This window comes from Nicotiana attenuata, chromosome 7 (assembly GCF_001879085.1).
Source record: "Nicotiana attenuata strain UT chromosome 7, NIATTr2, whole genome shotgun sequence".
Taxonomy (NCBI): Eukaryota; Viridiplantae; Streptophyta; class Magnoliopsida; order Solanales; family Solanaceae; genus Nicotiana; species Nicotiana attenuata.
In genome coordinates this window covers 107979702-108004885 of record NC_031995.1, presented here as the reverse complement: position 1 = coordinate 108004885, position 25184 = coordinate 107979702, and the positions used below count along the sequence as shown (strand labels likewise).

Sequence of the window (25184 nt, the reverse complement as noted above, 5' to 3'; positions counted from 1 at the left end):
ATTCTGAAAGGTTGCAAACCTCTTCAGAAACATCACCAAGTTGGCTATAAATATACCTTCAAATCCCAGAGTATTTACTTACTAAATTTTTTGAATCTTCTTCTTCTTCTGTACAAAATATTCCAGTGTGTTTTACGACCATCGAGTGATTCGCCGATCACCAGAGTTTTAGGTACCGATACACTGGTGAGTTAAATCGTTCTATCCTGGGAGGATATATTCCAAAACCTCAGGTACTTGAGGGGAATAATTTTCTTAAGGACACACTGTGTATTCAGTGGGCTCGATTTGTTCCTATAACGTTTTTCCAGAATTTATTTTGAAGAAGTTTACTGTTTTCGAAATTTAATTTCTACTAACTTTCTGTTTCTATTTTCAGAAAGATTATTATTTAATTTACAGCAATACAGATATATAACAAGGTGAACAAGCATTTTGGGTTCAAATATAGATGGCAGTGACTCCCAAGGATAGCCATCCCAGACAAAACAACGCAAGTTGTTGGGCAGATACTCAATGGCATAACGGGTCGACGACCTCCCTATGTTAAATATCCTAAGCCTTTTCATATATTTTTTATGGCCTCATTACTAAAGCGTAGTATACCAAAATTATAAGGAACCCAAATTGCTTCCACTGCCATGGTCCCCTGGTAAGAAGATCATTAGTCTACAAAGTATAATATGACTACTTTCTCACTCTTCACAATGCCAAAGTTTAAGATACAATATTAATTAGATTTTTTTAAGAAATGCTGATGTTACTTCATAAAAATACTTTTTGCAATTAATTATATAATTTTATTTTCTATTATTACATTTTTCTTAGAAGTTCATTGGAGTCTGGTCTATAAGCTTTCCATGTTGGAAAGTAATTGTAACCGAAACAGTACCAATAAATTGTAACTTTATATAAAAAAAATAATGGTAAAGTGAATCAATGATTGAGTTATTATGTAATAAAATACCATAAAATTTTCAAGTTAATCCAAAGAATGACATTGGATCAAACAGATTAAGTGGCTACTAGTCTAATCCATCGCTAAAAAATATAAGAAAAATGAATTAGGCAACGTAAATTAAAGCGGCTACTAAACAAACTAGGCAATTAATGTTTTTTACTAATGAGGCAATTAATATTACTTTTATATCTCCTACTAACTAAAGTAAACAACTAAAATGATGTACGTGCAAGACTATGAAGCATGAGGAACAAATAACTGGAATTGACTGCCCTATGAGTCTTTGGAATATAAAATTAGAAATTAAATATTATTGCATTATTTAGCCTACTTACTGTGTTGTTGCTCATCACTTCTTCGACTTCCTCGGCGAGCCATAGTCTGCTACGTTCTCCGGGATCTTTTTGAAAATTCACTATATATTTATCCATATCCTGTATTAAGTCATGCATTTGAACCTAATTATATTCAGAGATGAACACAAGAGAATTGTCAATTAAAATACGCAACCCGTATTCAGCTCCAATATGACAACTCTCAAGAATTTGTAGGATGTAATATTTTTCTTCCCCTCGCAAGAAGCATGCTATATCTAGAAACATCTTTTGTTGTTTGGGCTCTAATCCATCATAACTAATTTTGAGCTTTTCAATAATTTCAGAATTAGAGTTATTTTTCATGTGCTCTATAGCACTTTTCCATTCAGTTAGTCGTAGGTTATGCAGCAAAGAACCCCACACTTTGAGGGCTAAAGGAAGGCCTTTAGCAAAATTTACTACCTCCAATGAAAGCTTCTTAAAATGCTCATCTGGAACTTTTTTTCCGAAAGCATGCTGATTGAACAATTGAATGGATTCATGATCAGGTAGTGCAGTCACTTCATATATTACATCATTGTTCTTTATCAAATGCTTGTCTCTAGTTGTTACAATAATTCTACTACCATTACCAAACCAATCAAGATCACCTGCTAAATACTCCAAATAATGATCTTTATTGTCTATATCATCAACCACAATTAGGACCTTCTTAGAACGAAGTCTACTAGCCATCTGGTGCTTTCCGTCCTCCTCATTATTATAATTAGCTTTTTCCCTTAAAAGTTCAGAGAGAAGGGCATTTTGCAAAGAATGCATTCCACGTTTGTTTTCTTTAATATCCTTAAGGAAACAAGCACCATCAAATTGATAGGAACTATCCCTTCTTCCTAAAAGAGTATCAAACATAGCTCTTGCTATTGTCGTTTTACCGACTCCCCCCATTCCCCAGATCCCCATAATCCGAACATCATTGTTTTCTATCTCTAGTAAGGATTCTATTTTCTCTAAATGAGTATCTATTCCAACAATGTTTTGCAAGTAAGATAAAGAAATCTTGCATAATTTGGATGAGATTTGGTCAACAATCTGCCGAATACAGTATGCATCAGTCCTACAAAAGTAAGAAGACTGTGATATATACAAGGAGTGTGCACATAAATCAAACTCTTTGAAGAACTAATTAAAATTTTATCTACGTAACAATGTTATTGAGTTTGTAATTAAATTGATAGAACCATCTATATATATTCCGAAAATTTAAAAAATTTATTTAAGATTATGTTTAACTCATTTGAATGCAAAGTATCAGCTTATATATTTTTAACTCACTTGCCACGATTATCACATGAGCCTTTGAGATTGGCCGCTGCATTTAAAGCAATCCTCCATCTTTGTATTCCCTCAGCATCAGCCTTATACTTTGTTTCATGTTCTTCAAACGCTTTTGCAAAACTCTCCTTTTGGTTCCGAACATGTGATGGATCCACATCATAGAATATCGGTATAACAGTTTATTTAAATTGAGTCTTGCATTCCATGATCTTCACTAGTTCATTCAAACACCACCTCGATGTTGCATAATTCTTTGAGAAAACAACGATGGCAAATTGAGACTCTTCTATAGCTTTACTGAGTTCTTCTGGGATGGTTGCACCGTACTCTAGCCTTTTTTCATCTTGAAAGGTTTTTATTCCCTTATCATTCAAGACTTCGTATAAGTGACTTGTAAACGTTTTCCGTGTGTCTTCACCTCTAAAGCTTAGGAAAACATCATAGCTCCATCAAGAAGAAGAAGAAGATGCCATGGACTCAGTATTAATTCTCTTAAAAGAGTAAGAAAACTATACGTGAAAAAATTGTGGTTGTGGCAAGAGAATATTATATGATATTTTCAACAAAGTTTTATATATATTAGAAGAGATAAGAGTTATATTGCCATTGGAAAAGTTTGTGTGAGATGGGCTCTACTCTAGGGGTGGGCATAAAATCCGAAAAACCGAATACCGAACCGGACCGAATTAATTCGGTATTTCGGTTTCGATTTTTTTCGGTATTTCGGTCTAATTCGGTATTGCAATTTCGGTATTTCGGTATTTCGGTACGGTTCTCGGTATTGAAATTCTGAAATTTCGGTATACCGAAATACCGATTTATACAAGTCTAATTCTGCATTTGTCTTCTGCTGTTCTTCCACTCTGATGTAGTTTGTTACATTTTCTCTTTTGGTTTTTAACATTTGAGCCATTTTTCTCTGATCTCAGAAGTGGAGGCATATCGATTGATACCCCAAAGGAGCTCTATTGGTCCTGCGTTATTTGACTTCCAAGTTTGTTCAAAATGTTGGTTCAATGCAAGCTGTTCATCTCAGGAAAAGTGCACAAGCGGCCAATTGAGGCGCACCATTTTACTGCAAAATAGAGATTATTGTACCTTTGACAAGTAGAGCAATATAGAAATTATTAATCTTACAATATAACAAATAAAAGAACTAAAGAAAGGGACAAAGTTCTCACAGAAGATTAATTAAGAGGAAAAAGCTGCAGCAAACGAGAGAAATCCAAAGAAAGACATTGACGCTGTTATGGGACAAAGAATATGATCATGAACAGGGAGAGCATACGGAGGACAACCAAAAGAACAAAAGAAAATAGTTCAAGAAAATACGATTCTTCTGGTTCCACTCTGACCATAATCCTGATCATGAACTACAATGAGCTTCGCCTCGCTTAGCGCAAAACATGTTGAGAGTCACTACCATACCAAAATATTTAGGTTAAACCGAAACCGTACCGAACCAAAATAAGAAAAACCGAACCGTACCGAAATATTTTGGTATGGTATTTGTTATACACAATTGATAAACCGAATACCGAAATACCGAACCGAAATTATTAAATACCGAACCGAAGTACCGAATGCCCACCCCTACTCTACTCCATAGAATTATTTGTGTCCTAGTCAACTGTATACACTAGTAGGAAAATTCTTCTTAATGCGATAGAAGGAATTATTGGGTTTTCTTTGAACTTTAATAGAAGGGAGTAGGAAATTCCTTCCCAATTGAATTGAGTTATTGCTCCAAAGCAAGAACACGAAGAAAAGGACCCATTGATTGAATTCTTTTTCTATTTTAGTTTTCTACCGAGGATGACAAAGTCTTCATCCAGCAAAATATTTCTCAGTTTTGTTGGATAATGAACACAAAAATTGAATGACTTTTGGATAATGAACACAAAGTTTAATTTAATGATTACCTATGAAATTTAATCGCAAATTTGTTCCCAATTTGTTAAGGTTAAGAAAGTTATAATAAAGTTTCGACAAAATTGTACAATATATTGTGGAACATATCATTCTGCAAAAAAAAAAAAAAAAAAAAAAAAAAGAAAAGAAAAACAGAATTATCTGGTCGACTTTTCAATCCTTTTTCCTATTGATTCTGTTGGTAATATTGTGTTCAAGATCAAAAAAGTAAACAAACGTTAGTTCAATAAACAAACCGTAAAATAATTCGAGCTCACTGAATGCACAGTGTGTCCTTAAGGAGTTTAATCCCCTCACTGTTGCCCAAGGTATAGGGATTAATTCCTCCCAGGATGGAACGGAATAACTATTCTGTGATAGCGGCACTTCAAATCACAGAACTTCAGCGAACTCAACAAACGGAGCAAATCACACTTGACACTTATGTTTATTTACAAAATAATGCAACAATGTAGAAAAAAGGGAGAAGATTTCAGATTTTTCATGTCTCATTTCATGTCTGAAAAATGAGGCCAAGCCTCTAAATTTATAGACAAAGGAAGGGTGATATGGAGAGGTGCAATCTAAAAGGTGCCTCTCAATTTTCTATTCACACCCCTTAATAAAAACACAACAGTCCCCCACATGAATGGGGAATGGTCATATGAGGAAAAACATGCATGAAAATACTGTGTGATTCACAAATAAGGATTAAACGCATCTGGATAAGTAGGTTTCCCTTTGAACTTTCCGTAGTGAACTTATGTCGGATATACTCGATCAATCGGCAGATTTGATATCTTTGAACCGTCGAACTTTGGTGTATACCTAGACAACCATAAGTCACACAATTAATCCTTAACCGTCTTTGGTTCTCACGGTTGTGTTCGTTTCATCCATGAACACCGCCTGGTTTCATGAGTGCTTAGAGAATAGCCTTTACTTTCATTCCCCTTAAAGCAGCTTACACTTAACACTCACATAGGTGATTTCTAAACGTGTAATCCTATAGATACACTATCTGGTCATATCCTGCCAGACTTAGAAAATCATTAAAAAGATTTAAGCTTTATTGACTCATCAAAAAGCCTTAATGCTTTACCTTGATTTATGAACATTGTCTTCATCACGAGAATGGGTTGAGTTATTTGACAATGTTGAACCGTCATTCATAACTTTGTTTGATCTCTTTGAACTTAGCTCTTGGGATCTCCAGTCTGCTAGGTAGAGTTACTGCCATGATGACTTGTCCTAGGCCTTAGCCCCATTCTATTCGATGATCTTTCAACTGCCTCTCTAGATAGGCCTTTTGTAAGTGGATCCGACACGTTATCTCTTGACTTTACGTAGTCAATCGTGATAACACCACTAGAGAGTAGTTGTCTAACGGTATTGTATCTCCGTCGAATGTGATGGGATTTTCCGTTATACATAACGCTCCTTGCCCTGCCTATTACCGCTTGACTATCACAATGTATACACATAGGTGCCAAAGGTTTGGCCAAAATGGAATATCTTCCAAGAAATTCCGGAGCCATTCAACTTCTTCACCGGCCTTGTCTAAGGCTATAAACTCAGNTTTAGAAGAAAATGTGCTACCCCGCACACCATCATTTGACACTTTAAGTTGGTGGAAGACAAACGGACTAAAATTTCCTACTTTACAAAAAATGGCTCGTGACCTCTTAGCCATTCCTGTCTCTACCGTTGCTTCAAAATCTGCATTTAGTACTAGTGAGAGATTGATTAGTCCGCATCGTAGTAGACTTCATCCTACTACTTTGGAGGCTTTAATGTGTGCTCGCACTTGGTTACGGAACGAAATAAATGGTAAGTGATTTTTTCAATGACTTGTAATGTTAATAGTGATTTTCAATTTTTAATACTATATATGTTTCTTTTTAGGTTTGGCTTCAACGGTCGACAAAGTTTCATGTCCAACATTACTTGACGAAGAGGAAGAGCCGGATTCAAGTGGTCGATAGAAGAGGAAGAGAATGTCATTTGTTGATAGATTTTGTTAGAGTATAGACTTGATGTCTTGCTTAATAGACTTTGTAGTTTGTTAAAGCTACTGCTTCTATGCCTTTTGAGATGTGTTTTTGTTTCAACACTATGGTCTATGGTCCATAGTGTTGAATGGGACCTCTGTCGATAAATGTAGAGTTTATTCTGATGTTTCTAAACCTGTTTTGCTTAATGTTTAGCCTAGTAGATGCTTTGCTTTTTCCTGGGAAATAGTTTTTCATTGGCTTGTGAAACAGTCTTGTCAGTGTGACTGTTTATCATTGAGATGAGTCCTTCCTTGATCGAGTTATGTCACATGCATTTGGTAGGAATTTCAAACATATTTGGTATGAACTTTGTCTGAAATTTGCATTTTGGTAGCTTTTAATTATCGGAAGTTTTACACTGCCTTGTCCGCTTTAAGTGCTTGCATGAGTAGTTGAAGGCAATACATTGTTTAAGGATGAGCTTTATGAAGAGGCATTGTCAAAATATGAGCTAGCGTTACAAGAGCAGCAGATATTCCTTCAAGCACTGAAATTCGTTCAATATGCCATGCTAACCGTGCAGCTTGTTTCTCCAAACTGGTAAGCTTGGCATATGCATTGTTTACACTCTGCATCAGATTTAATAATGTCAAAATTCTGTCATGGGTTGGAAGTGCTGATAGGTTAGTTTTTCTACAGAATAGTTCGCCAAACTGGTCAGAAGCTTTTACATTTGGCAGTTGTGCGTTCAATAAGATTTTATGTCACTTCAAATGTTTTTTGAGTCCGAGATTGAACAATTACAATTGCAAACTACTTAAACGTTTCTAAGTCAAGAATTTAGTACTCGTGTGGAGAAAAGGGAGTGGGGTAACCATTCAATTCAATAATAAAATCACTTATTACAAATTTAGCAAAACATAAAAGTATGGCCAATTAGTAATTCCAAAACATAAACACGTAAAAAGTTTGGCCTATGTAGTAAAAAAATCAGATTTAAGTCTAGCTTTCTAAAAAACAAAAGAAATTTTATTAAGCAAAAAAAAAATGCGGGTGCAGGGCAGGGCGGGTGAATGCGCGTGGAGTGCGGTGCGGGTGTATGCGAGTTTAAATCCTATGCGGGGCGGGGCGGGGCGGGACAGGCGGGTTTAAATTTCGCGGGTCCAGACAGAACCCGCCCCGCCCCCGCACCGCACCGCCCCGCCTGCCATTCCTAAAGGGAATCTTTTTCAATATAATTTATTTTCTTATTTGATAGATGTATCTCCGACAAAATTTCTCATATATTTCTCCCTTTGTAACATTATTTTAGTTTTTGGCGATTTATATTTAGGTTTTGTTGTTTCCAGGACTCAAATAACAAAAGATCAAAGTACAATATCGCAAAACCTAAAAAGAACATGTTATGTTTGTGGCGAGATCATTGGATAATTCCAGTAAGTATTAATTTTGCATTATTTTTCCTTTGTAGGATTATCTTGTGTATTCCTAAGTTTTAGTCTTAGAGTTAATGAAACTTGTTCTAACAAGGTCAAAAAAGAAATACTTGATCTTTTTATCTTTCAAATTAAACTCACTATTTGATTGGTAAGGTGGAAGATTTTTGTAACACCAGTTCCAAATACGGCTTAGGAGTAGGGGTGGGCATAAAATCCGAAAAACCGAATACCGAACCGGACCGAATTAATTCGGTATTTCGGTTTCGGTTTTTTTCGGTATTTCGGTCTAATTCGGTATTGCAATTTCGGTATTTCGGTATTTCGGTACGGTTCTCGGTATTGAAATTCTGAAATTTCGGTATACCAAAATACCGAAATACCGATTTATACAAGTCTAATTCTGCATTTGTCTTCTGCTGTTCTTCCACTCTGATGTAGTTTGTTACATTTTCTCTTTTGGTTTTTTAACATTTGAGCCATTTTTCTCTGATCTCAGAAGTGGAGGCATATCGATTGATACCCCAAAGGAGCTCTATTGGTCCTGCGTTATTTGACTTCCAAGTTTGTTCAAAATGTTGGTTCAATGCAAGCTGTTCATCTCAGGAAAAGTGCACAAGCGGCCAATTGAGGCGCACCATTTTACTGCAAAATAGAGATTATTGTACCTTTGACAAGTAGAGCAATATAGAAATTATTAATCTTACAATATAACAAATAAAAGAACTAAAGAAAGGGACAAAGTTCTCACAGAAGATTAATTAAGAGGAAAAAGCTGCAGCTAACGAGAGAAATCCAAAGAAAGACATTGACGCTGTTATGGGACAAAGAATATGATCATGAACAGGGAGAGCATACGGAGGACAACCAAAAGAACAAAAGAAAATAGTTCAAGAAAATACGATTCTTCTGGTTCCACTCTGACCATAATCCTGATCATGAACTACAATGAGCTTCGCCTCGCTTAGCGCAAAACATGTTGAGAGTCACTACCATACCAAAATATTTAGGTTAAACCGAAACCGTACCGAAACCGTACCGAACCAAAATAAGAAAAACCGAACCGTACCGAAATATTTTGGTATGGTATTTGGTATACACAATTGATAAACCGAATACCCAAATACCGAACCGAAATTATTAAATACCGAACCGAAGTACCGAATGCCCACCCCTACTTAGGAGGAGGAAGATTCCATTATAGAAAGTGATAGAGAGTGGCTAATTAAAGCACTCTGAAATAGGTTGGTGGCATTGAATAAAATATTTTTTACATACTTGAATATAATGTATATTATTTGACTGTATTGAAGGTTTGAAAGAAGAATCCGACTATCTATTTTTCATGTTGCAAGAAAAAAGTATCTTTTTTTTGGCTAATTATATTCTCTAAATATGAGTTATCTTTTATTACCAAATATATGTTGGGTTGTGGATGTATTTAATTAATATATTAAATACTTAAAAGAGGGTGAACGAGAAATGGAGAGAAATAAAATTTTTGAGTGAAATTTTAAGTTCCCCCCTTGGCAAATGGGCATTGTCCCATATTGGAAGAGGAAGAGATTTTTTATGGGTATATAAGCAATTGCTCTTCTTCTAGCTCTTAAAGAGTTGAGAAGAAGGCAAGCCTCGCGCCGTCGTCGTCGCTCGCTCGCTCGGCTCGGCTTCGGCTACGGCTTCGGTCAAATGATTGATTAACTTTTTGGACCAAATTTATTTGTTAATAGTAAAACATTAACAGAAATGTTATTAAATATTTGTTTTAATAACAGAATATTAATATTAAGTATTAATATTAAATCCAATCCATTTTTCTGTTTTGGTAACAGAAAAGTAACTACCCTCTTCAATTTTCCCTCTTTATTGTTGAGTGAATGGCCATTTATGTAATGGCATTTATGCTGTGGGCGTTTTGCATAAACAGCCATTCTGAAGAGTTGCACCTCTTCAGATTTCAGCCCAACTTTGGCTATAAATACAACACTATTCTGCTCAGAATTTCACTACGATTTTCTGAGTTTCTTCTCCTTCTTCTGCATACTTTTAGCATCAAACAAAGCAAAAAGTAAGTGTGATTTGCTACCGAATTTTGTGTTCGCTGAAATGCTGGGGTTTGAAGTACCACTACACCAGTGTGTAATTCGTTCTATCCTGGGAGGAAATAATCCATAACCTTGGGTACTAGGAGGGGATTAAATTCCTTAAGGAAACACTGTGAATTCAGTGGGTTCGAATTGGTTTTCTGACATTTCTGTTTATGTTCGTTTCTGTTTATATTCATTTATATTTCCAGAATTATTTTACAAATACAGTATTTCAACAAGCTTAAGGAATTTAATATATTTTCTGTATTTGTACTTACTGTTTCTGGAAGAGTAAAACCTTTGTGGTTTCGTACTCTATTAAAAATCTACGTGATTTTAATGTTTGTGTCATTCTTTTACAGAAATGACTAATGAGAATGAGAACCAAGTTGTTCCAATGGTGACTGCCAATGCCTCAACAAGCTGAACGACACCGGCAGCATTGGCACCGGCGGAAAAACCCGAAAAATTTTCCGGGATTGATTTCAAGCGCTGACAGCAAAAGATGTTCTTCTATTTGACTACTCTAAGTCTCCAGAACTTCATCAAGGAAGATGTTCCTGTGCTGTCCGATGAAACTCCAGAAACTGAACGCTTTCTCGTGATTGAGGCATGGAAACATTCAGATTTTTTGTGCAAGTTATATTCTAAGCGGGCTGGAGGATGCTTTGTATAACGTCTGGCGTGGAAACGTCAAAGGAACTGTGGACTGCGCTTGAAAAGAAATACAAAACCGAAGATGCCGGGTTGAAAAAGTTTGTTGCTGCAAAGTTTTTGGACTATAAAATGGTAGATAGCAAGTATGTTATTACCCAAGTCGAGGAATTGCAAGTGATTATTCACGATATCCTTGCTGAAGGTATAAATCAAATTAATATTGATGTTGAAAGTAATAATCTTAGTATTTTTACTAATAGAAATTTCATTGAAGGTCTTGTTATCTATGAAGCATTTCAAGTAGCAGCGATGATTGAGAAGTTGCCTCCTTTGTGGAAGGACTTCAAAAACTACTTGAAACACAAACGCAAGGAGATGTCCCTTGAAGATCTCATTGTTCGGTTGAGAATCGAAGAGGACAATAAAGCCTTCTTAAATGGAGAGTTGGAGGAAAAAATTTACATGGAACAACCTGAAGGATTTGTGGTTCCAGGTAAAGAAAAGAAGGTCTGTAGACTTGTTAAGTCCCTTTACGGATTAAAACAAGCACCCAAATAATGGCATGCTAAATTTGACCAAACAATGTTGTCAAATGGATTTAAGATAAATGAATGTGATAAATGTGTGTACATTAAAAATGTTCCAAATCACATAGTCATTGTTTGCTTATATGTGGATGATATGCTCATAATGAGTAATGACATTGCCAACATAAATGCTACTAAGCGTATGCTAACTAGCAAGTTTGATATGAAAGACTTGGGAGTTGCTGATTTAATTCTGGGAATTAAGATCCATAAGACTTCTCAAGGTCTAGCATTGTCACAATCTCATTATATTAAGACAGTACTTGAAAAATTCAAGCACTTGGGCTTTAAAGTTGCAAAGACTCCAATTGATGTGAATCTTGCATTAGCAAAGAACAAAGGCCAGAGCATATCACAATTGGATTATGCTCGTGTGTTGGGTTGCTTAATGTATATCATGAATTGTACACGACCAGATATAGCTTGTGCTATAAGTAAATTGAGTCGATATACGAGCAATCCAGGCCAATCTCATTGGATGGCCATGAAACGAGTTTTGGGGTATTTAGTACATACCCAGGACTTTGCTTTGCACTAGAATAAATATCCTGCGGTCATTGAGGGATACTGTGATGCAAATTGGATCACCGGATCAACTGATTCCAAGTCCACAAGTGGATATGTATTCAGTATTGGTGGAGGAGCGGTATCTTGGAAGTCATCCAAACAAACTTGTATTGCCCGCTCTACAATGGAGGCTGAGTTCATAGCCTTGGATAAAGCCGGTGAAGAAGCTGAATGGCTCCGGAATTTCTTGGAAGATATTCCATTTTGGCCCAAACCGTTGGCACCAATATGCATACATTGTGATAGTCAAGCGGCAATTGGAAGGGCTGGGAGCGTTATGTATAACGGTAAATCTCGCCATATACGACGAAGACATAAAACCGTTAGACAATTACTCTCTAGAGGAATTATCACGATTGACTATGTAAAGTCAAGTGATAATGTGTCGGATCCACTTACAAAAGGCCTAACTAGAGAGGTAGTTGAGAAGTCATCAAGGGGAATGGGACTGTGGTCGAGAACAAGTCATAGTGGCGGTAACTCTACCTAGAAGACTGGAGATCCCAAGATCTAGGTTCAAGGAGATCAAACAAAGTCATTTATGACGGTTCAACATTGTCAACTAAACTTTTGGTCCATTCTCGTGATGAGACAATGTTCAGTACCAAGGATAAAGCATTAAGGTTTTTTAATGATTTCTAAATTTGATACGGGGTATATCAAATAGTGTATCTACGGGATGACACGTTTAGGAATAACCTATGTAAGTGTGAAGTGTTAGCCGCTTCAAGGAGAACATTGTAAGGCCAGTTCTCTACGCACTTATGAAACCAGGCGGTGTTCATGGCTGAAAAGAACACAACAATGAGAACCAAAGACGGTTAAGGGTTGGTTGTGTGACTTGTGGTTGTCTAGGTATACACTAAAGTTTGACGGTTCAAAGATATCAAATCTACCGATTGATCGAGTATATCCGACATAAGTTCACTACGAAAAGTTCAAAGGGNTTTACTTTCATTCCCCTTAAAGCAGCTTACACTTAACACTCACATAGGTGATTTCTAAACGTGTAATCCTATAGACACACTATCTGGTCATATCCTGCCAGACTTAGAAAATCATTAAAAAGATTTAAGCTTTATTGACTCATCAAAAAGCCTTAATGCTTTACCTTGATTTATGAACATTGTCTTCATCACGAGAATGGGTTGAGTTATTTGACAATGTTGAACCGTCATTCATAACTTTGTTTGATCTCTTTGAACTTAGCTCTTGGGATCTCCAGTCTGCTAGGTAGAGTTACTGCCATGATGACTTGTCCTAGGCCTTAGCCCCATTCCCTTCAATGATATTTCAACTGTCTCTCTAGATAGGCCTTTTGTAAGTGGATCCGACACGTTATCTCTTGACTTTACGTAGTCAATCGTGATAACACCACTAGAGAGTAGTTGTCTAACGGTATTGTATCTCCGTCGAATGTGATGGGATTTTCCGTTATACATAACGCTCCTTGCCCTGCCTATTACCGCTTGACTATCACAATGTATACACATAGGTGCCAAAGGTTTGGCCAAAATGGAATATCTTCCAAGAAATTCCGGAGCCATTCAACTTCTTCACCGGCCTTGTCTAAGGCTATAAACTCAGTCTCCACTATAGAGCGTTCAATACACATTTGTTTGGATGATTTCCAAGACATCGCTCCTCCACCGACTGTTTAGAATCGGTTGAACCGGTGATCTAATTTGCATCACTATACCCCTCTATTATCGCGGAATACTTATTGTAGTGCAAAGCATAATTTGGAGTATATTTCAAATACTTCAAAACTCGTTTCATTGTCATGAAAGTTCAATGCAAACTTTCTTATGTCGTAGAGTAATACGTACCGACTTTCGATTGCATATCAGATTATTGACTACACTCAATGTATCAATCGTATATTATAAAAACAGCTAGAATGATTGGATCAATTGTGGCCACAACCTTTTAATATAAAACAGATTTCGCAATCACTCCGCCATTTTCAAGTATTTGTATGCTATTTATTCATACGTCTATATGATATACAAATTATAGCACCTTCATTCATGAAACAAATCCAATTTGCAATAGATTTTGATCATGTTCATCGGTTGGTTCACCTAATTATAGATCAACATATTAATATATTTGTTCATTAACGATCATGTCCATACAAAAACGTACAAACGTATCTTTCTATGAAAAGTCACAACTTTCAAAGTGACATCATTTCATAAAAGAACTAAACAATATAAATTTTCATTAAAGAAAATGATCTTTCGAGAAAGGCACGTGACCAACTTCCGAATTAGTAGTTTCATCAACTATTCTTCATTAAGACTAAACAACTGATGAATTTACCAACTACTATATCAATGGGGTTCAAAAATTATATCATTTAGACATTACGTCTAACAATGGCTTTTGTCATGCATAAGCTAAAGGCCCCCACATTTTAAATATTTCATCAACATATCATCTACATATAATCAAATAATGACTATATGATTTGAAGTATTCTTAACGTAAACACATGTGTTTACACTTATTAATTTTTTGAAATCATTTGACAATATTATTTGGTCAAATCTCGCATGTCTTTGTTTGGGTGCTTGTCTTAGTCTGTAAAGTGACTTAACAAGTCGACACACTTTCTTTTCTTTTCCAGGAACCACGAACCCTTCAGGTTGTTCCATGTAAATTTCTTCCTCCAAATCTCCATTTAAGAAGGTTTTCTTTAAGTTCATCTGATGGATTTCAAGGCCATACACGGCGGTTAACGCTATTAACACCCGAATAGATGTAATTCTCGTTACGGGTGAGTATGTGTCAAAGTAATCAAGACCTTCTCTTTGGCAATCAATCTTGCCTTATATTTGTCAATAGTACCATCAGCTTTCATTTTTCTTCTGAAAATCTACTTAGAACCCAAAGGTTTATTTTCTGGAGGAAGATCAACCAATTTTCAAGTATGATTACTTAATATGGGTTCTATCTCACTATTGACTACCTCTTTCTAACATTGTGCTTTCGAGCAAGACATTGCTTCTTTAAATGTTTGAGGCTCACTTTCCAACAAGGATGTCAGAAAATCTAGTCCAAAGGAAGTAGTTTTCCTTTGACGTTTACTACATCTTGGATTCACCTTAATAGGTATACTTTCCATTGCTTCTTCCCGAGTTCGCTTAGATTTTCACTAAACGATCCATATTCCTTTTTATACGGATAAATATTCTCAAAGAATTCAGCATTATCTGATACGATTACCATATTAATATGAATGTCGGGATTTTTTGATTTATGAATCAGAAAATGATATGCCTTACTAATTTTTGCATATCTTATGAAAACGGAATCAACGGTTTTCGATCCGGTTTTTATCCTTTAAGAACTTGAACTTTACCCAAATACCCCACACACTTGAAAATATTTCAAGTTGGGTTTTCTTCCTTTCCATTTTTCATATGGAATGGATTGAGTATTCGGTTAGCTGTAAGCACAGCTTCCCCCACAGGTTTTGGGTAACCAAAACTTATCAACTAGGCATTCTTCGTCTCCTTTGACGTTCTATTCTTTCTTTCTGCAATTCCATTAGATTGCGGTGACTAAGGGACGATCGTTTGGTGAATAATTTCATATTCCAAACATATTTCTTCAAAAGGAGATTCATATTCGACGTCCCTATAACATTGTTGAGCCAACCACAAGAGTTGTTGTTTGTGTCACGACAGAGCCAGAATTTATAAACGGTGAAGTTTTTAATCTTCAAACCAATCTAACACATTCAGAATTAATAAATGGTGAAGTTTTTAATCTTCAAACCGAGTAACATGTGATACAACTAGATCTAATAAATGGTGAAGTTTTTAATCTTCAAACCGGAAAATATGTGACACAATCAAATATAATAAACGATGAAGTTTTTAATCTTCAAATCGAATAATAAATTGGAGTAGAAAATTACTAAGATTTTAATCTCCAAAATGAGTATAAAGTCACTTAGACTTTAATTTCCAACAAATGAGTAGAAAGTCACGAAGACCTTAATCTCAATGAACGAGTAAAAAATCACACAGATTTATATCTCGAAGCAGGAGTAGAAAATCACGAGAATTTTTAATTTCCTTTGCAAATGATTTTCCAACTAAACCACTATAACACTTTAAACAATTTGACCTCTTTCTCTAATCAAACTCATATATGTTCATCTTTACATATATTATATTCATGATCTCAAGATACTTCAACTATTACTGTAAGCATAATTCATATCTTACACACCTTTGAAAATATCTTTTCACATATTTTCATGCATACTACCAAATTGTATATTGACAAACTAATTTTATAGCACACAAATTGAATAATACTTTGAGATCATCACATAGAAAACATCTACCCTAAACATTTGTAAAATTGAATCACAAGAGTAGGAAATTAATAAAATAGAGGAAAGAAAGTAGAACCCGGTTTATGTTACCACTTTCTGCCTATAGGATCATTTGAATTTAGTCCCACTGCAACCTTAACTCAGAGACGATGAGACATAGAGTCGGCGTTTGAAGAATTTTTTTTTTAAATTTCCTTCCCGTAAAGCGGCACAATATTGCAGCATGAAGGCTTTGAGAAGAACAACCACAACATTTGCCTTCTGAAGAACTCCCAAGACTTCAAACAATGCTTTTCCATTCATTATAACACTGCCGTGAACACTTGACAAGTTCGAACCAGTAATATTATAACAATAGTATTATTAGGCAGTCACTAACTTTCTGATCTTCCATCAAAACTAAATTCCTTAAGATTGTTGGTAATATTGTGTTCAAAATCAGAAAAGTAAACAAACGTTAGTTCAATAAACAAAACGTAAAATAATTCCGAGCCCACTGAATGCACAGTGTGTCCTTAAGGAATTTAATCCCCTCACTGTTGCCCAAGGTATACGGATTAATTCCTCCCAGGATAGAACGGAATAACTATTCCGTGATAGCGGCACTTCAAATCACAGAACTTCAGCGAACTCAACAAACGGAGCAAATCACACTTGACACTTATGTTTATTTAGAAAATAATGCAACAATGTAGGAATGAGGGGAGAAGATTTCAGATTTTCCATGTCTGATTTCATGTCTGAAAAATGAGGCCAAGCCTCTAAATTTATAGACAAAGGAAGGGTGATATGGAGAGGTGCAATCTAAAAGGTGCCTCTTCAATTTCCCATTCACACCCCTTAATAAAAACGCAACAGATTCCACCTTTAACAGGTAGCTCGGAGCTTTGCTGCCTTTTTATCGTAAAATCTTTCTTATGCTTGTAGTAAGACTTGGGTTATTTATTGTGATCGTTGTAGTAAGACAGCTGATGATATTTCCGATTAAGTTTTAAATAGGATACAAGAAATAATAAGCTAGTATCACTCCAAAAATGAAAAGTTTCTAAAAAAGATGGGCTCCACTCCATACAATTATTGCTATTGAATACTGTAGCATTATATGTGGTAGGGTCTCATTGAGTACTACTTCTAGGGCGAAAGCATATCCTCTCCTCCCTATATATTTAATATTGGGTGCATCACTCTAAGTGAAATCGTGAGTTCAAATCTTATGTCAATCTTATTATTTTTTTTTCCTCCAAAACTAGGCAACATATGGTGCGTATTAATTAAGTACAATTCTTTTTCTTTCTTTCTTTTTGATTTATTCTTTCAAAGTTTTTACATATTAAAATTCTTATTTTTTTGTTTGTCACCGAAAAATCTTATATGATTAAATAAAATGTGCATATTAAACTAGTGGATAACATTTTTAGCGTGGAGTATGGATATAAATGTAAGAAAATTACTATTAAAAAATAATAATTTTAAACTTATAATTCCAAACTAGTGAAATTGCCCGCGCTTCGCAGGCATACAAGACATCAACATTAGATTTATAAAATGATATTTTAACTTCTTCTCACAGGAAGAAATGAAAAAATTTCATGTAATCTTGACCGATCTATAACTGAATTGAATTATTTATTTCTTTTTCACTTTGAGTTATAAGTTTAACTTCAATCTACATTCCATCCAATATAATTTGAACTACTGATTTTTTTTTTTTTTTTTTTTTTTTTTAACTTTATTTTGTAAGGTCTACTTTGTCTACTTGTAAACAAATCTACTTGTATCTTTCCCTACGCTACCTTAAAGTAATGTAATCTTCTGGTCCGAACGATATAATATTTTCTATATTGATAAATGTCTNTTTCAAGGTGAAAATTTTTTCTAAAATTTTGAAAATTAATTACTAATGTAGATGCTGGTCTTAGGTCCACATAGAATTAAACTAAAAAACAAAATCAAAATCAATAAGATAGTGACAACAGCTAAACATGACACTATTTGACATGTAAAATATTCTTCGGAACATAAAATAACTGAAGAAACTTGTGATAATTAAAGTGATTTTATGAGATAAAATTCAGATATGACCTACTTCCTTTGAGATTTTTTATAAGAAGAATTAACCTAAGTAGACATTTACCCAATCGCTTAAACTTAAAATAACCCATAAATATATAATATATAAATAATCTATGTATAACATCATCATCCGCAAAAAGAAAAAGAGTAAAGAGAACAAAAGAAAAAAAAACGTAAAAGAGAAAGGAAAAGACAAATAAATCCCACAAATTAAACATAGCAAAAAAGACGAAAAAAATGAGAAATTGAGAATACAAGAGATTAAAGAACATAAAGGTATTCAATAATCTATAGTAGTAGAGAAAGCATCAAATATCAAATACTGCTCAAATTTTATAATGCAAAATGTATGCAACATCTAGCTAGTACCAATGCAATATAATTAAAAGAAAAAAAAAAGGAGTAAGACATCCCTATATCAGTGGTGGAAAATGACAAAAATGAGTTAGCCACAGTAACAAAGAAATCAATAACAGAGATTGAAAGACAAAAAGGTGAGGATGCAAGATATTCTAGGAAGAAGGAATAGTGAAAGCTACAAGTTTAAAGTGGAAAATCAAAAGGCAGAAGAGGTAATAACAGATGTTTGGTTTCTTTTCCTCCGTTGCTTCTGGACTCTATTGTTGTCTTCCTGCAGCTCATGTCTTCAGATCATCATACCCAATTTATTCATCGTGTCATAATATAGATTGCAACATCACCATTAATGTCCTTCATTTACTACCAGCTAATGAAAAGGTATTGGAAATGAAAGGTTTTAGAAACTGAAAATGGGGGCAACAGATAGTTAAGGGACTTTCCGTAACTGTTATATATATATAATATGATGTACAATAGAAATTGATCAATTTTTGATTATTAAACAAATTAAATTAAATGAATGAAGGGGGAAAAGGCAAAAAAAAAGGAGAAAAAAGGTAAATAAGATCCTTGGCCAAAGAGAGGTGCCAAGTCATCTTGTCCATTCCCTATTTTATATATATATATAGAAGTGTAATGGGTGCAATAGTGTATAGGGTCAAATTTGACCCTCAGTATCTCTACGCCAGTAGGTACGCCGACTAAACGTAGCGGGTACGACTCGGCCGTGAGGACCAAAGCGACGTCGTTTAGAACTCAGCGTCTACACTAGGGAGACGTTACCTATCTCTGTAACTTTTTGATTCGTTCGAAGAAGGTCTCCTATTATATAAAGGGGACCTCCACATTGTAAAGGAGGCAGCTGATCTAATACAACTCTCTCCTTTTCTGTCTTTCTCTCTCTATATCTCTACTTCTGACGAAAATATCTTATGAACATACATTATCATCTTTGCAACACTAGATCTACAACAATATTATCATCTTTGCATCTCTAGGTTTATTATATTTGATTACGATTTACCCCTTCTCTATTTTTTGATTGTTTTATCGCTTACAAAGTACATCGTTAACTTTTGAGCCAAATAATTTGCCGCCGTCTGTGGGGATTTCGAGAATCAAAACCATAGTATCCACCTAGAGATCAACCAACCACCACTCTCTACACCACTCAAAAACAGGAAATGGCCGAAAACAACACAAGATCGAAAGCCATATTGGGTGTCACTACCAATCTCCTAGGCCCTCTCAACGAGGCCTGTGACGATGGCATCCTGAATGAAACCCCAAGCATCACACCAGGTGCGGAGATCTCACCTTCCCCATCCGAAGGTCTGACNACCCACGGTTTAATGTCATCAACGAGCTGGGGTGGAGAGGCCCTCGCTGCGAATAAAAAAAGAGAAGAAAGAAAAACAAAGGTCACAATGGCCTTATAGTCAAAAGCGCAAGCGGCACTAAAATTTACAAATAGAAACACTCACGTTCGGGATTCCATTTTTCCGGGAAACCCTCGGGATTCGACACCAGGTGCTCCGTCCTGATGTAGAAATATTTACGCCAAAAATGGCGGTTGGGCTTGTCATCGGCTTGAACAACCAAGCCCTTTGCGCCACGACCTTTCAACTGCAGCATGGTACCCCTCAGGTAGCCAGCGCTGAACAACTGCAAGAGGTGATGGACTGAGACGCTGCACCCAGCCCTGGCCGCATAGGTGGTCATGATACGACACACCTTCAAAGTATAAGGAGTGAGCTAGGCCGGGCACACATTGTAAAAACGGCAAAGCTCCTCCACCAGAGTATAGACTGGAAGGCCGTAACCGATCACGAACGGGTACTCGTAGAAGGCACAATATCCAGGCCGGCGCACATTGGCATAATTCGTTCCGGCCGGAACCATGTCCACATGGTCCGGAATACGGTGCGTCTCTCGCAACTCGTCTAAATGGGATTGAAGCAAAACGCTGTGCTCCTAGGGAAGATCAGGGCTTTTAGTCGAAAAATCCCTGCGAACGTGCATCTCCTTCGGAAGGACGTTGTCTACGCTGAGAGGAACAAGGGCCTTCTCCGCCTTTTCCCCTTCACCACCAGAAGATGGCGGAACCCTAGACGGGACATTATCCTTGGCCTTTTTATTATTTTTTCCGCGTTTTGCCATGATAATACTACTTGAGAAACGAAGCACTGACAAAAGGAAGTGTGATTTCAACAGATGTGGGAAAGTCCTTCACGAAATAACAGTTACAGGAAAGAAAGGCAAAGGGATGTATCAGAAAACACTTTTCAGAGGCTTGAAAGTGGGATCAGATCAAACCCTTCTCATACTTATAAGGATAAATTGCACAGAAATCGAAGAGTCATGATTCAAAACGTGCGCCGGAAACCAAAACGTCACTTCATCCTCTGAACCGCCTCGGGGGCAAACATAATGATGATGCATACAAGCGATGACATCATTCCAAAAAGGAAGCCACGCGTCAGCGACTCGACAGTGTCAAATGTTTCACTTCATTCATATTGCCGCCCCCGGTCGAGGTCAAATTCTCCCAAGACGAGGTTCGCATTTCCGCCCGCCGAAGACGCCCACCAAACACGTTTCCAACGAGCGGAGGGACTAACTGTATAGGGTCAAATTTGACCCTCAGTATCTCTACGCCAGTAGGTATGCCCAATGAGTGTACGCCGACTAAACGTAGCGGGTACGACTCGGCCGTAAGGACCAAAGCGACGTCGTTTAGAACTCAGCGTCTACACTAGGGAGACGTTACCTATCTCTGTAACTTTTTGATTCGTTCGAGGAAGGTCTCCTATTATATAAAGGGGACCTCCACATTGTAAAGGAGGCAGCTGTCTAATACAACTCTCTCCTTTCTGTCTTTCTCTCTCTATATCTCTACATCTGACGAAATATCTTATGAACATACATTATCATCTTTGCAACACTAGATCTACAACAATATTATCATCTTTGCATCTCTAGGTTTATTATATTTGATTACGATTTACCCCTTCTCTATTTTTTGATTGTTTTATCGCTTACAAAGTACATCGTTATTGAGCCAAACAAATAGTAAGAACCAAACGTTGAACCTGTAACATTTATATTTTCACCTCTTCGTAACGGTGCACCCATCTTCCCAATATCCTAGATCCACCTTCGATTACTCCTATAGAAAGTAAATAGTAGGATTCTTTTGGTGAAGCTTCTTCTTAATGTTCTACTCCAATTGATTAGAATTATTATTGTTACTATCGGATTTTCTTTGAACTTTAATAGAAAAAAGTAGAAAATCCCCCGTATCAATGGACAACTAAAAGTAGAAGCGGATGTATGAAGCTACAAAGAAAGAGTCTACCTAGCTCAATTGAATTGAATTATTGCTCCAAAGCACAAACACAAACATTAATTGAATTTCTTTTTCTATATTAATTTTCTACGGAAGTTGATAAAGTCTTCCTCCAGCAGAATATTTCCGTCTCAGGTTCTTTTATATGATTATATTATCCGAATTAGCTCGTTGCGTCTCAACTATTTTATTGAATATTTAGGTAGATAAAAATTAATCAACTAATAATTTTTGCCTCTAGTGTAATTTGAACATAAAATTTCATAGTTTTTATCTCACTTTATTGACCATTAGACACGCATCATGAATCTTCAGCATACTCAATTAATAAAGATAACCTAAATAAAACGCATTACTCAACAAATTATAAGCTTGTTTATTTGAATAGTAAAATATGTTAATGACTAAAAGCAAGGTAATATCCATGTTATTTCTTTGTCACTAACAACGCAGGACGACTTGACTTCGTTATAATTGAAGATAATAACCAATCAAAAGCACTACCTTACATTTTCTTTGTTCATACCGTGAAAACAAAAGTGGACCTAGAAATAACACAGAATGTGTCGTTCCCCACTTTGAAGTGTTATTATAATTTTTTTCTATTTAAATTTCTAAAAAGTGTTGTAATAATAAATAGTAATAAAAAGAGTTTTTTATATTTGCGGAAGAAGAAGACGATGCCATGTAAAAAGTATGTGTCGATTTAGTTAATTGTCTGAAAAGAAGAAAAAGAATACTGTGTGGATAGATTTGGTCGATGCAATAAGTACCACACTCCAAAAATGAAAAGTTTCCAAAAAAAAAAAAAAAAAGAGCTCTACTCCATACAATTATTGCTATTGGAAGTAGCATTATATGTGGTAGGTTTTCATTGATAATTACTCCTAATAGAAAGTAAATAGTAGGAATATTTTGTGAAGCTTCTACTCCAGTTGATTAGTATTTTTATTGTTATAGAGGTTTCTTTGAACTGTAATAGAAGGAAATAGGAAATTCCTGAAAAAAACCCAGCCACCCTCACGGGCGGATCTAGTGCAATAATTACGGATTAACGTAAACCTAATATCTTTTGTCTAGACTCTATATTTTTATTAAAAATTTTAACTTGAAACTCAGTGTGTAGATCGATTATTATTGTATATTAACTTGAGATTGATATAAAAACTCATAAACGTAAAACCCTAGATCCGTCTCTAACCCTCCCATCACCAAAATTCCACTGTAATATGTATACAAGGGACAACTAAAAGTACAAGCCGATATATGAAGCTACAAAGAAAAGGAAGGGTAATATCCCTATAATTTCCTTTGTCTCACCGACAACAGTTGCACTAATCAAAAGCAGTATTATGGTCTTATTTTTCTTTGCGCAAATAGAAAGTAACAACAAATGTAGGTCCATAAATGAGAAATAATCTTACTTTTCTCTAAAACTTCATATAAAAGAATCAACTACAGTAATTAATTAAAGGGGAAATACATATTCAGCCCCTTAAAGAAGATGCCATGGACTCAGTGTTAATTCTTTAAAAAGAGTAAGAAAACTGTATGTGAAAAAATTGTGGTTGTGGTAAGAGAAAAGTATATGATATTTTCAACAAAGTTATATAGTATATGTTAGAAGAGATCAGAATTATTGGTATTGGAAAAGTTTGTATGAATTGGACATAGTCAACTGAGGTGAATTATTGTTACTACTGGGTTTTCTTGAATCTGATGCTGATCGAAACGGATGAATAATATATTTATCAAAAAGAAAATTAATAGAAAAGGGGAAATGGAAGGCAATAGATATTTGGCTTTTTATATAATATCGTGAATCCAACTTCCTCTTGTCTTGTCAAACAATTAATTATTAGTACTATTTTGGTCGGTACCTTAACTTCTCTTTGTATTTGCCAACAAAGTAAAATTTTAGCAAATTGTAGACTTAGAAGAAACTTCTTAGATGTAAAAACATATGCATCTAAGAACAAAAAGATATTATTGCTATTGAAGAAGTTTGTACGGTTGGTGTTAGAGTACTAGATAAAAGCTGATTTTGTATTTGGGCCATTATTGTAATTAGAATTGGCCCATATTGTATTTGTTTGTAATTGGGTCACCGGGTCAAGGCCCACTATTTATAAGTGACTCTCCCTATTGTAAAGAGACAGATTTTTCATTTTTACTCAATACAAGATATCTGCTTCTCTCGAAGCTTCTCTCAGCTCATGAACTTTATTTTAGTTTTGTCATTTTGTGACGACCCAACCCGTCGTCTCATGTATTACAGCCCCGTTTCCCCCATTTACTGCTTCTTCATGTCTCATTATCAGCAACGAGTGAGTTATAGTTGAATTGAATTGGTTTGGATAGGAAATGAGACACTTAGTCTCTCTAAGGAAGGCTTAAGTTGGAAAGGTCAACCGGACGTTGACATATGAGTTAAAGGCTCGGATGTGATTTTCGGTAATTCAGTTAGCTTCGGGGGATGATTTGTGACTTGGGAGTGCGATCGGAATTGATTTTGGAGGCCCGGTATAGAATTAGGCTTGAATTGGCGAGGTTAGTATTTTGGCGAATTCCGATGGATGAGTGAGAATTTGATCCGGGAGTCGGAATGGAATTCCGAGAGTTGCTGTAGCTTCGCTAAGTGATTTTGGATATGTGTGCAAATTTTCAGGTCATTCGGACATCGTTTGGTCAGGTTTTTGATCGAAAGTGCATTTCGGAAGTTCTTGAAGAACTTAGGCTTGAATACGATGTGAATTGATGATTTTAGTGTTGTTAGGTGTGTTTTGATGATTGGAGCATGTTGAATAAGGTATTAGGATGTATTGGTGTTTTTGGTTAAGGTCCCGGGGGCCTCGGGGTGAATTCGAGTGGTTAAACGAGGGTTTTTGGAAGTTGCTTCAGGTCTGAGATTTCTGTCATCTGGTATTTCCGCTTCCGCGGAAATGGACCGCAGAAGCAGGTGGAAAAGCGCAGAAGCGATCTTGTGTTGAATTGATGAGTTCCGCATAAGCGGACCCCTTTTGGCATCAGCGGGTCCGCAGGTGCGAGAGAATAGCCGCAGAAGCGGTCTTGGGTAATCCGCAGAAGCGAAGAATATGTCGCAAAGGCGGAAGTGGTAAGTTAAGTGAGAAACCGCGTAAGCGGGGAAATGGACGCAGAAGCGGTCCCACATAGGCGGAAGCGGGACCGCATAAGC

General features: G+C 36.0%; 1 pseudogene; it reads right to left on the bottom strand.

Moving 5' to 3' along the window:
* Nucleotides 1-3086, bottom strand: part of LOC109230341 — a 12356-nt pseudogene extending 9270 nt beyond the window's left edge.